The 12,187-nt window shown below is 37.1% G+C and overlaps 1 pseudogene; it reads right to left on the reverse strand.

Annotated features, from left to right (window-relative positions):
- Window positions 1-11,909, reverse strand: part of LOC110572651 — a 37,089-nt pseudogene extending 25,180 nt beyond the window's left edge.
- Window positions 11,910-12,187: the final 278 nt, after the last annotated feature.

A 12,187-nucleotide genomic window follows, 5' to 3' on the forward strand; every position in this document is an offset into this window, starting at 1 on the left:
TGAGTAAAGATCCTTTGTCTCTTTGGTTAGATTTATTCCTAGGTATCTTATGGTTTTGGGTGCAATTGTAAATGGGATCGACTCCTTAATTTCTCTTTCTTCTGTCTTGTTGTTGGTGTATAGGAATGCCACTGATTTCTGTGCATTGATTTTATATCCTGCCACTTTACTGAATTCCTGTATGAGTTCTAGCAGTTTTGGGGTGGAGTCTTTGGGGTTTTCCACATAAAGTATCATATCATCTGCAAAGAGTGAGAGTTTGACTTCTTCCTTGCCAATTTGGATGCCTTTGATTTCTTTTTGTTGTCTGATTGCTGTGGCTAGGACTTCCAATACTATGTTGAATAGCAGTGGTGATAGTGGACATCCCTGCCGCGTTCCTGACCTTAGGGGGAAAGCTCTCAGTTTTTCCCCATTGAGAATGATATTCGCTGTAGGTTTTTCATAGATGGCTTTTATGATATTGAGGTATGTCCCCTCTATGCCTATACTCTGAAGAGTTTTGATCAAGAAAGGATGCTGTACTTTGTCAAATGCTTTTTCTGCATCTATTGAGAGGATCATATGATTCTTGTTCTTTCTTTTGTTAATGTATTGTATCACATTGATTGATTTGCGGATGTTGAACCAACCTTGCAGCCCAGGGATAAATCCCACTTGGTCGTGGTGAATAATCCTTTTAATGTACTGTTGGATCCTATTGGCTAGTATTTTGGTGAGAATAGCCTTGAGTATATTAACACACGTCTTGAGACTTTAAAGCTGGCATATGCAAGTTTCTGAATTTTATTTATGTGACTCATTTTCCTCTGACACATTTTTTTCCTAAGGATAATAGGTTTTGATTGTTTAAAATTATGTTTGCTTTGTTTATAATTCACAGGTTATATCCTAAACTTTTTGAAAGCTAACTTGGTATGGGGACCTGGTTGCCTTAACCTATTATAGATTGTTTTTGAATGCCTGGAAGTTAGTATCAGTGATGTTTTTTGTTTGTTTGTTTGTTTTTTTAAGCAATGATTATTTTTGATTGATGCCTATTTGAAGATATTTAAAACTTACAGACCCTTAAATGATGATTACTGAAATTATCAATAACATCTCTATTTTGAAGTTTTAGCTTTTTTTTTTTTGAGTGGCATTTACCAATGCCATAGATAGGAATAGGAGGCAAACTATGATTCCATTTTACCCAAGCAGAAAATTGAATTTAATATCTGGTGTGTGTTACACAGTGACTATTTGGTTAGGGATATTGGACCTCGTTTCTTATCCCGTGAAGTATTATGGGAATTAATGCCTTTAGACATTTGCCCTGAATTTCTTATGATGAAACACTAGACCAGATCTTTTGGAGGAATTTTTATCCAAAGTGGCCATGAGGATGGGAATCATTTATCTGTATTTTGACCAGTAATCAGTGTCCATGTTTATTGTTTTCAATGGGAGATTCTCCCCCCCTTTAATGGTAAGCAAAAATCCTGTAATGGAATTGGAATGAAACTGTGATGACTTTTGAAATAAATGATTTCCAATGGGAGTTATGATTTAATACAAAAGGATGCACAATTCTTTGAGGATACAGCTTGGTGATCTAGACACTGATGATTTTAAAGTATCTGTCGGCCATTCCACTCATTTGTGGAATGTGCATAGGAGATGGAAGGAAGGAAAGCTTTAACAAAAATTACCATAATGAGAGCAACACAATTTTTGAATGAGAATAATTTGAGGATACATTTTGGCAGTTTAGGTAAGCATCCATATGTCATGTCAAAAACTTGTCATGCGTATGCATGTTGCTAGATGGTTAAAACACTTCACCAGGGGACTTTTCTTCTTCCAGTGGTCAGTCTTCAATGATAAATTCATACAGGCTTTTCCAAAGAAGAAGCAAAATTTTTTTGAATAACCGGTTCTAACATTTTTGTATAAAGAATGTGACATAGTAGCCACTAACCGATTTGGATATACTTTAACATTCTCACATATGTCACAGTAATTTCATTTTTGTGTAGTCACCTTTACTGCTACACTATATTGTGTGCTAATGCTGTAATATTGCCATAATATAGACTTTATCCAAATCCCCAACACCCCAAATTCTCCTTATTTCCTTTAGATACTTTACCTTGGAATTAGGGCATTCTGCCAAAAATAAGTGGCATAATTTGGTTTTGATCACATGATCCAAATAAGCAAGTTTCTCGTGCAGTTAACTAATAAAGGTATTAGCACAGTTCCCACTCCTGTTACTTTCCTAATTATTTAAAAATTTTTTCTCTTTATTTAAACAATTGGCTGTAAAACCTTAGAAGCAAAATCATTTATCTATTAAATAGGAATTTAAATGCTGGAAGAAGGAGAAAAAAATGAAATAGTTTTAATAGGATTTTAAACATTTTGCTTCTAAATAATATCCTCTAGGGAAATGTAGTGTTAAGAAATGATCCATGAGTGGCTTCTTTATCCATTCTGTTACAGTGGCTCAGCCCCCCTGACATGAGCTGATGTCTACTGATGCTTACTATATGCCCTGCACGTGTATTAAATCATTTAATCCTCAAAACAGCCTTCTATGATAGATACTATTATCATCCTCCCTATTTCACAGATAGGGAACTATGGCACAGAGAGTTTAAGGAACTTGCCCAGTGTCAGTTGATTAGTAAGCAGAAAAGCTGAGATTTGAACTTAGGCAGTCTGGTCCCCCAGCCTATGCTGGATTTTGATATTGTAGATGGCAATGGATGGATTAAAAATGATTCAGAGGTCATTTTAGTTTGTGAAAATTCTGGAAATACAGAGAACAAGGGTCATTTACTTCTGAGCAGGAGATACTTCAGATATCCATGTAGAAAGAAAAATGTGCCAAAGAAAGGCTCAGTAAGAGCAGGTGTGAGACACAGGAGGATTTTTTTATAGCATTGTTGTATCATCCTTTTCACAGGTAGCTGCTGTAACTAACCCTGATGATGAATGATTTTGTCACATCTCCTTGTAAAGATTAACTAGGATTTCCCAGTAAACAAAAGTGCCCCATGATGCAGTCAGCTTTAAACATGCTGCAGACCCAGATGCCACAAAACTCAATTGTGAGAGTTCCAGTTGTAGTCTTTTTTGTTTGTTTGTTTAGAGCTCTAAATACTCTTTATTTTTTTTCCAAGTTTTATTTAAATTCCAGCTACTTAACATAGAGCGCAATATTAGTTTCAGATGTAGCATTTAGGAATTTATTACTTCCATACAACACCCAGTGCTCCTCACAAGTGCCCTCCTTAATCCCCATCGCCCCTTTAACCCATCTCCCTGCCCACCTCCCCCCGTAACTATCAGTTTGTTCTCTAGAGTTGAGTCTGTTTCTTGGTTTGCATCACTTCCCCCACCCCACTGTGTTCATTTGTTTTGTTTCTTAAATTCCAATATGAGTGAAATCTTAGGGTATTTATATTTCTCTGACTGATTTATTTCACTTAGCATTATATTCTCTAGTTCTACCCATGTCATTGCAAATGGCAAGATTTCATTCTTTTTGATGGCTGAGCAATATTCCATAGTAATACATACACCACATCTTCTTAATCCATTCCAAATGTCTAGCACGTCTTTTCTTATCTTCTCTCTTCTTTCTCTTTGTGCCACAATCATGCAGAGGCCTGAAGCCAAGGTTAACATGCTGGGAGAGGAGCATTAGACAAACAGAGGAAATCTAGTATTCCCCCTTCTCCAAGGCTCACTAGCAGTCAGGGCTGCAGGAGGGGAGACAATCCTATTTTAAATTAAGTTCAGTGTATTGATCATTACATGGACAGGATGTTCTAATTTTTGAATCTGTCCTGTGCTTTGAATTTAAAGTGGTTGTACAACTGTTGAAAGTCATGGGTCCTACAGACTTTTAATTTAGGGTCAGAAAAAAAATCTTTCACTACTGAATAAATTTTAAAGGGGCAGTGGGAGTCAAAAATAAAGATGTATTTTGATTACATCCCATATGTCATGCTTCATTAACTTGTGTAGAAAGAAACCATCAGGGGAAGCAAAAGCATCTCTAACTACATAACTAATAAGCTAAAATGTAGCTACATCAGATAGGAAGGGAGCTCAATAGACTTGTGGATGCTGAGCTGCATGCAACCAGGTAAAAACTGTGGCTGCTTTTATATCTCCATTCTTTTAATCAGTATTTTAGATGGAGTAAGGTAATATATATGAAAGTACTCTGCAAGTTATAAAGTTGACAGAGATGCAAATTGCAATTTTGTGTATTTTTTATATTGAATTATTCCAATAATTATCTTTATTACATTTATTTCACAAACATTTGTTTTCTGATGCAGATTCTATCCTTTAAAGGATTGCATTGTTTCATTTATAATTTCTGGCTTGTATTAGGGACATAACTTTTTTTTTATGTAACATTTACAGGAGATCTTGGTAAGGTTTTCAGATATGGATTTTTAAGTTTAATTACCACACTGATGAGGAGACCGAAATAATTTTGAATCCTGTTGAAAGAATCTAGACAACCACAATCTAGACTTTTCTAGTGAAAAATCACTACAATAAAATCCATATATTTTTAGCTGAGATTTTGTATATCCAATGCCAGTAGAGTTGACCCATTAGAAAATAATCAGATCACAGATTTTTTAAAAAATTCAATATAAAATTTTAAATTCAATATATAACTTTTGGTATAATCTAAATTCCTTGGTGGAACAAGGTGAGATAAATACATAAATACCTCAACTAGATCTACAGTATGGTGGCATTTGTGTACATTTTGAATATACAGAATTATAATATTTGCATATATTATATATAATTTTTATAGATTATATTAAAAGAATAGACAAATAGATTAGAAAGTTATATATCAAATTTCTAGTAGCAATTACATAGGATTAGAAGGTAAGGTATTGGGAGGGGAATGGGACTGGGGGAGAGTTTCAAAAAAAGACTCCCATTTTATTTGTGATATTTTCTGTCCTTTAAGTAGTGAAATCGTGAATGAAAAGTAACAAAGTACTAGTAATTAATCCTAGATGGTGGAATCATGGGTGTCTGCTATTATTTTTTTTTAAGCTTTTGCTTATTGCTTATTCTTGCTTATTCTTTGCTTATATTGCTAATTCTTCAGAAGAGTCAAATAAGTGAAGGTACTATGAAACATAGTGTATAAGCTGTGCTTTCTACTTTGGAGGAATTTATGATTTAAAAATGAACAAGCCAGCCTGAAGTGGGACAGATGGATGGTGAATGAAGACCTGAAAAGAATGTCTAGGTTGTACACACCATGAGATATAGAACCTGTTTTTGTCATTGAGTCCTCAGCACCTTACACAGTGCCAGATATATGGTAGAGGATCAATAAGTACATATGGGTCTCATCTGAGGTCAGAGATCCAAAGAAAAAGATAGACTTAATTAATAATCCTTATGCAGGTTATCAGTTGCCATAGCATGTATATAATCTGTTGCCATAAGGTTTGAGAAGCACATAATGAACTGCAGTCTCCCAGACTATAGAAAACCATGAACCTGTGAAAGATGAAAAGAATAGTTAAATAAGTTACTATAAATGAGAGAGCTATAAGGTATTCCTGACTCACCTGCAGCCTTTGCATATTTTTACTGCCAGAACGAAGTTGCTCCATGTCACCTCCTGGCTTGGAGGTGATGTGTCCTGTTGGAAGTGTTCTTTGAAAGCCACTTGAATTGGAAACACCTGTAGTGATTTTAAAACATGAAGTCTTCTGATTGTATTCCAGACCAACCATATCAGATGCTCTAGGTGCTTCTTGTTGAGAACTGTTTGGTATGGAATAGTGATTTGATAGTAGATCCTAGCATGAAACATTAGAATGGCACAGCCTCAAAGTCCTCAATTGTGAGACTATATTTCAGGAAGTATGGAACAGAAGTCCTATAGAATTAAATAAAAACCTAATGATTTAAGAGAGTGAGACGACAAGCCACAGATTGGGAGAAAATATTCATAAAAGATATATCTGATAGCCGTTATCTAAAATATATAAGGAACAACAATAAAATTCAACAATAATAAAATGAAAACCTCAATTAAAAAATGGGCAAAAGACCTAAATAGACACCACAACAAAGGAGATATACAGATGGCAAGTAAGTATATGAAACAATGCTCCACATCATATGTCATTAAGGAATTGCTATGAAAAACAATGATGAGATGCCACTACACACCTCTTAGAATGGCTAAATCCAAAACCCTGACAACACTGAATTCTGGCAAGATATGAAGCAATAGGACTCTCATTCACTGCTGGTAAGAATGCAAAATGGTCATTTTGAAAGACAGTTTAGTGTTTTATTACAAACCTAAACATACTCTTACTACAGGAAATGGCACTCCTTGCTATTTACCCAAGTGAATTGAAAATTATGTCTACACACACAAAACTATACATGAAAATTTATAGAAGCTTTATTTGTAATTGCCAGAACTTGGAAGTAACTAAGATATTCTTCAATAGGTGAATGAATAAACTGTGGTACATCCAGACAATGGCTTATTATTCAGTGCTAAAAAGAAATGAGCTATCAAGCCATGAGAATACATGGAGAAATTTTAAATGCATATTACTAAGTGAAAGAAGCCAATATGACAAGGCTACACACCTTATGATTCCAACTATATGACATTCTGGAAAGGGATGGAAAAATATCAGTGGTCTTAGGAAGAGTGAGAGAGATAAGGAAGGATGAATACGTGAAATACAGAGGATTTGGGGGGCAGTGAAACTATTCTGTATGATGCTGTAATGGTGTATACATGTCATTAGACATTTGTCCAAACCAATGGAATACCAACAATACCAACAATAAACCTAATGGAAGTTATGAACTTTGGGTGATAATGTGTTAATGTAGGTTCATTGATTGCAAATGATGTATGACTGTGGTGTAGGATGTTGATAGTGGGGGAGGGGAACCTAGGGAGTACATATACAGGAATTCTCTGTACTTTCCACTCAATTTTGCTGTGAACCTAAAACTACTCTACTTAAAGTCTGTTATTTTAAAAAGCCGAATGATTGATTCCTTCATTTATTTATTCATTCATAAATATTAATCACATGCCCATTGTGTGATTGGCATTCTGTATAGTATTAGGCAAACAAAGAATGCCAGTTTAACTGAGAGAGAGATCAGTAGATTATAAGTGATGTGATAAGTACTGCAGTTGAAATAGAAACACAATGTTTCAGTGGTCACTAACCCAGCTAAAGAAAAAAGAAAGGCGAAAGGGAAAAAAGCTACTAACTCAGCTTTAGTCAGTTGGAGAAGTTTTAGAGGAAGTAAGAGCTGAATTGAGTATTGAAGTATGACTATGAGTTTTCCAGTTGAAGTCTTTCAGGGAAACGCAATAGAAGCATTAAAATATGAAGAACTCTAGCAGTCATGAAATATGATTGATCAACTCTCTTGAATGTCATCTACTGGCCCGCTATCATCATTCTAATTGTAGTACCATTGGTTATTTTCTTGATGGTGAACCTCCACATATGTAATGGGTAAATGAAGATACTGGTGATTATGAAAATTGGTATTATCTGGCTTAGGTGTAGAGAAGAAATTTACATTAAGATATATTAAAATATTGTCAATTTTTTCTTTTAATAAATCTGAAATATATGTTTTTCTAGCTATCCTAATTAATTTACATAGTTTAAGATTTAATTAGACTAGAATGGAATATAATGGAGTCTCTGCATTTGTTCAGTAAGTAAATGTTTTAGTCAATAGATTGTTTTTTAGCAGGGTGTTTGCTTATGATGCTCTTTACATCAGTGATGAATCCAATCTAACATCTTAATGGAAGGGACTGTTTCCTTTCCAGCTAATGTGATAAACACCAACAGTTCAGCAATAACACCTTCATTACATACAGTGAAGCCTAATAGTAGACCAGTTGTACTCTGTTGCTTATCTTTGGTTCAGTGGACTTCAGCCATTGAAATAAACTCTTTAAAGACAAATAAATGGTGTACCTGCAGTGTGCGTGAATGCTATTACCATCATAAACTTGGACATAGCTTTTCACAGAATCATTCAGGGTGGTAAGGGCTCTAAATTTGATTTCAGTTAACATTTATTGCTATATGCTTGGCTGTGTGGTGGGCACTTACTATTCTTTTTATTCCTTTTTACTGTATGTTATCAGTAGGGAACTGATGCTTTTATATTTAATGTAGTCTTACATTATGATTTTGGGAGCTGAGTGTGGTCACCTTCCTTTACAGAATAAGTTTCCTCAAATACCTCTCTTCCCCACATTCTCTTATGCAATATCCAATCTATGCAATATCATAAAGATGGTGATTAAAAGGGAAGACTATTTTCCATAATGAGGTATTTAGTGAACAGAGTAAATGGTGGATGTTGAAAAAATAAATTCTAAGCAAAATGATGAAAGAACACAGAATACATTAACTCAAGGAATTTGGCATAAGCTGCTGGGCAATAATAGAATAAAAAATAATTAATGAGGGCTCAAGAGATGTCTAGACTTTTTTCAGTTCAATTTTACGGAGCATCTTTTTTGAAAAATTACAAAAACATTTTAGGCATTTTAGGATCCACTATCAAAACAGTTAGTGGTAAACCAACAAAGCTAACTTTGTTTTACAAGAAGTAACAAATACTTCTTTTTTTTTTTTAAAGATTTTATTTATTTATTTGACAGAGAGAGACACAGCGAGAGAAGGAACACAAGCAGGGGGAGTGGGAGGGGGAGAAGCAGGCTTCCTGCCGAGCAGGAAGCCCGATGCGGGGCTCGATCCCAGGACCCTGGGATCATGACCCGAGCTGAAGGCAGATGCTTAACCATCTGAGCCACCCAGGTGCCCAAGAAGTAACAAATACTTCTTGTAAAAGAGTCTTGACTATCCTTGATGACTTTCACAAATGATTTTTTTTTTAAGATTTTTTTTTTTTTTATTCGACAGAGAGAGACAGAGCGAGAGAGGGAACACAATCAGGGGGAGTGGGAGAGGGAGAAGCAGGCTTCCCGCGGAGCAAGGAGCCCGACGCAGGGCTCGATCCCAGGAGTCTGAGCCGAAGGCAGACGCTTAACGACTGAGCCACCCAGGTGCCCCCACAAATGATTTTTAAAGAACCGTTTAAACCCATTCACAGAAACATCTGTTGAGTAAGCACCTGGCACTGTGGTACGGAGGTGAAGGTCAGGTGCCTGGCCTTCAAAGAGCTCACAAAAAACTAAACTGATCATTACAATGATGTCCATAACAGCAGCTTACTGTGCACTCTGAATACACCAAGCTTCGTTCCAAACATTTTACACTTATGTCCTTTCAGCTTCACAATAACCCCAAACTATAGGAGCCATATTAATTCCATTTTGTGGATGAGACTCACAAAGGCACAGGGAGGGTGAACACGCTTGCTCAAGAGCACACAACTAGTATAAGACACAACTGAGAATTCCATGAGAATCTGTCTGTCCCCAGGACCCACATGGCTTACCAATTTGTTCTTCCACCTTCGTTTAGGATATAGAGTTAATGGCTGTGATACATGAACTCCCACAATAGTGAGGCTACCTAGAAGAGAGGTACCTAATTCTAGACAGAAGAAGTAACATGGGAGTATATAATACATTAGAATTTAAGGGGAACTCTAAGTAGTTCATGTGGCTTAAGTATAGAGCTCATGAATGTTAGGAAAGGAAAAGTTGGCTGGGGCTGGATTATGAGGGTTTTGGGAAATTGTGAAAGACGGGTAGGAGAGTAACATGTTTGGATTGCATTTTAGATAAAAAGGGAACAAAACAGGGAGTCAAGTGGAAAGGCTAGTAGCATAAACCAATCAAGAAGTGGTGAGGGCCCAAACAATAGCAGTAGAAATGAAAAGTACAAAAAACTTTTTTCAGACATAGTACTATGAAAGAAGCGACAGACCTTGGTGACATATTTAGTTTGAGGTGAAGGGACAGAAAGCAATAGTCTCTCAGGTTTTTGGCTTGGAGGACTGGGTGGATGGTGATGCTCCTCCCTTAGTAAATCTGGTGTGGGGAAGGGGAGAGAGAGGGGGAAGAGAAGGTGCTGGTTAAACTTGGAATTCACTGGTTTGAGTTGGCTGGTTATGTCGATCTGGAACAAAGACTACCCCAGCCATCATCAGCATATGGATGGTAGTTGAAGCCAGGGGTTTAGATGAAGTCACCCAGGGAGAATTCATAGAATGCCAAGCATTGAGGTCCCATAGAGGAACCCTGTGCAATAGTAAAATTATCGAAGGGCAGGAACATGAGGACCCTGGGAAGGAGTGGCCTGGAAAAGGATGAAAAGCAGGAGGAAGTAGTACTGAAACAGTTCCTCTTGGTTGAGCACAATAACACATACAGAAGAGGTGCTAGTTCAAAAGCCCTGAATACTAGTTACAGAAACTTAATTCTATCTCTAATTTCTTTAAAATTACTTTCCCAGACGTTCCTGTACTTACTCATTAAAATACTTCTGATCTCAAATCCTCTGTGATTCCTCTCAGGTCAAACTCTGGATTCATGGGAAGGTGAAGTTATGCATTCGTAGGAGGAAATACCATAAGCCCCAAGTAGAAAATGTCTTAACAGAGAGCATTCTGTGTAAGATACCCAGAAGAATTTTCCTTAATTATCCCTGCACATTTATAACCTGTTCTCAAGTTAACTGACATACTCTACTACCATGTTAGGTGTAGACAGAGGCAACAGATAGGGAGAAAATATCTCACACATCAGGAGAAAAAGAAACGATGAAAGGCAAAGTTGGGCATAATTTTCTTTTGGAACCTGAAACACCTGCTACATTTCCTGGAGCCTAAAATGGCTTCTGTTGCTTTCGCTACTGCTCTAACCATCTGCTGAGCTGCAGAGAGGTGGTCTGCAGCAGCTGAAAGCCGCTACAAATGCTTCAAGTCAGGCTTGTTGGCACAGTAAGGAAGCCAGCGATGTGTTGGTGCCAAATGCAGGTCCTGTTTCTTTCCCTTTGCTGCCATGAAAAAAATTAACCAAGGCCTTAAGAGCTGCCATTGACATAAATATGATTTAATGTCTTTTTAGCATTTTCAGGACCACAGCATTAACAGAAGCCTTGGAGATGTTTAAGAGTGGAGTCTCGAAAGTAGTTCTCTGGCAAGGCATTTTAAAGCAGATGTCGTGAGCATACTTCAGTGCAGTTGCCTATTAGGTGACAGCACTTCAAATGCATAGAACGTGAAGGAAATGTACATTCTGTCTTCTCTATAGGATGGCAACCAACACCTGCCTTTCTTAAGTGTGGGACCAGATTTCCTGGTCGTTGCCTGCTCTGCCTTTCGTGTTCTATGCTTTTCTCCGGCGTGAAGAAAGCCCTGATTAAATTAGGAGAACTGTCAGTATGAATCTATAGATGCAGTATCTGTGCAATCGTTTATTTACATAACTATCTCTTTGATTATACAGGGAGCCTCTTGAGACTTGGGGCCAGATCTTTTTCGGGTCTAAATCCTGATTGCGCTTCTTACTAGTTGGCGAACTTGGGCAAGAGGCTTAGATGCCTTGAGTCTCAGTTTCTTCATGTGTATCTCACTGGCTTTGTGATGCCGAATGATGCTCCCGTCTTCAAAAGTACCTAATTGGGTGCCTTGCACATGGTAGGTGCTCAAAAAATGTCTATGGAATAAAAGACATAGAAGCTCCTGTTGTAGGGTGAATGTGAAAATTTGCATTACATGTTTGCCTTGTAATTGTTTGAAGGCTCTTCATCTGTGAAGCAAGGCTGTGGCTAAAATGTGAAGGGATATGCTGGCCTGCTGGCTATTTGGTTAGTGAGAGAATTCAGAGGAATCTTACCTTACCGATCCTTTAAAGAATTGGAGAGTTTGGACATGATCCCTGTTTTTACTCTTTATTTTTTATTTTTATTTTTTTTGAGAGAGAGAGAGGGTGGTGGGTGAGGGGCAGAGAGAATCTTAAGCAGGCTCCATGCCCAGCACAGAGCCCCACTGAGCTCAATTTCACAACCCTGAGATCATGATCTGAGCTGAAATCAAGAGTTGGATGCTTAACTGACTGAGCCACCAGGGTTCCCCATGATCCCTGTTTTTAGATCTCTATCTGTATTCCCTTTTCTCTGTCTCACCAAAATGTACTTTTGTTTTAAGACAC

The sequence above is a fragment of the Neomonachus schauinslandi genome, chromosome 13 (genome assembly GCF_002201575.2).
Source record: "Neomonachus schauinslandi chromosome 13, ASM220157v2, whole genome shotgun sequence".
Classification (NCBI taxonomy): Eukaryota; Metazoa; Chordata; class Mammalia; order Carnivora; family Phocidae; genus Neomonachus; species Neomonachus schauinslandi.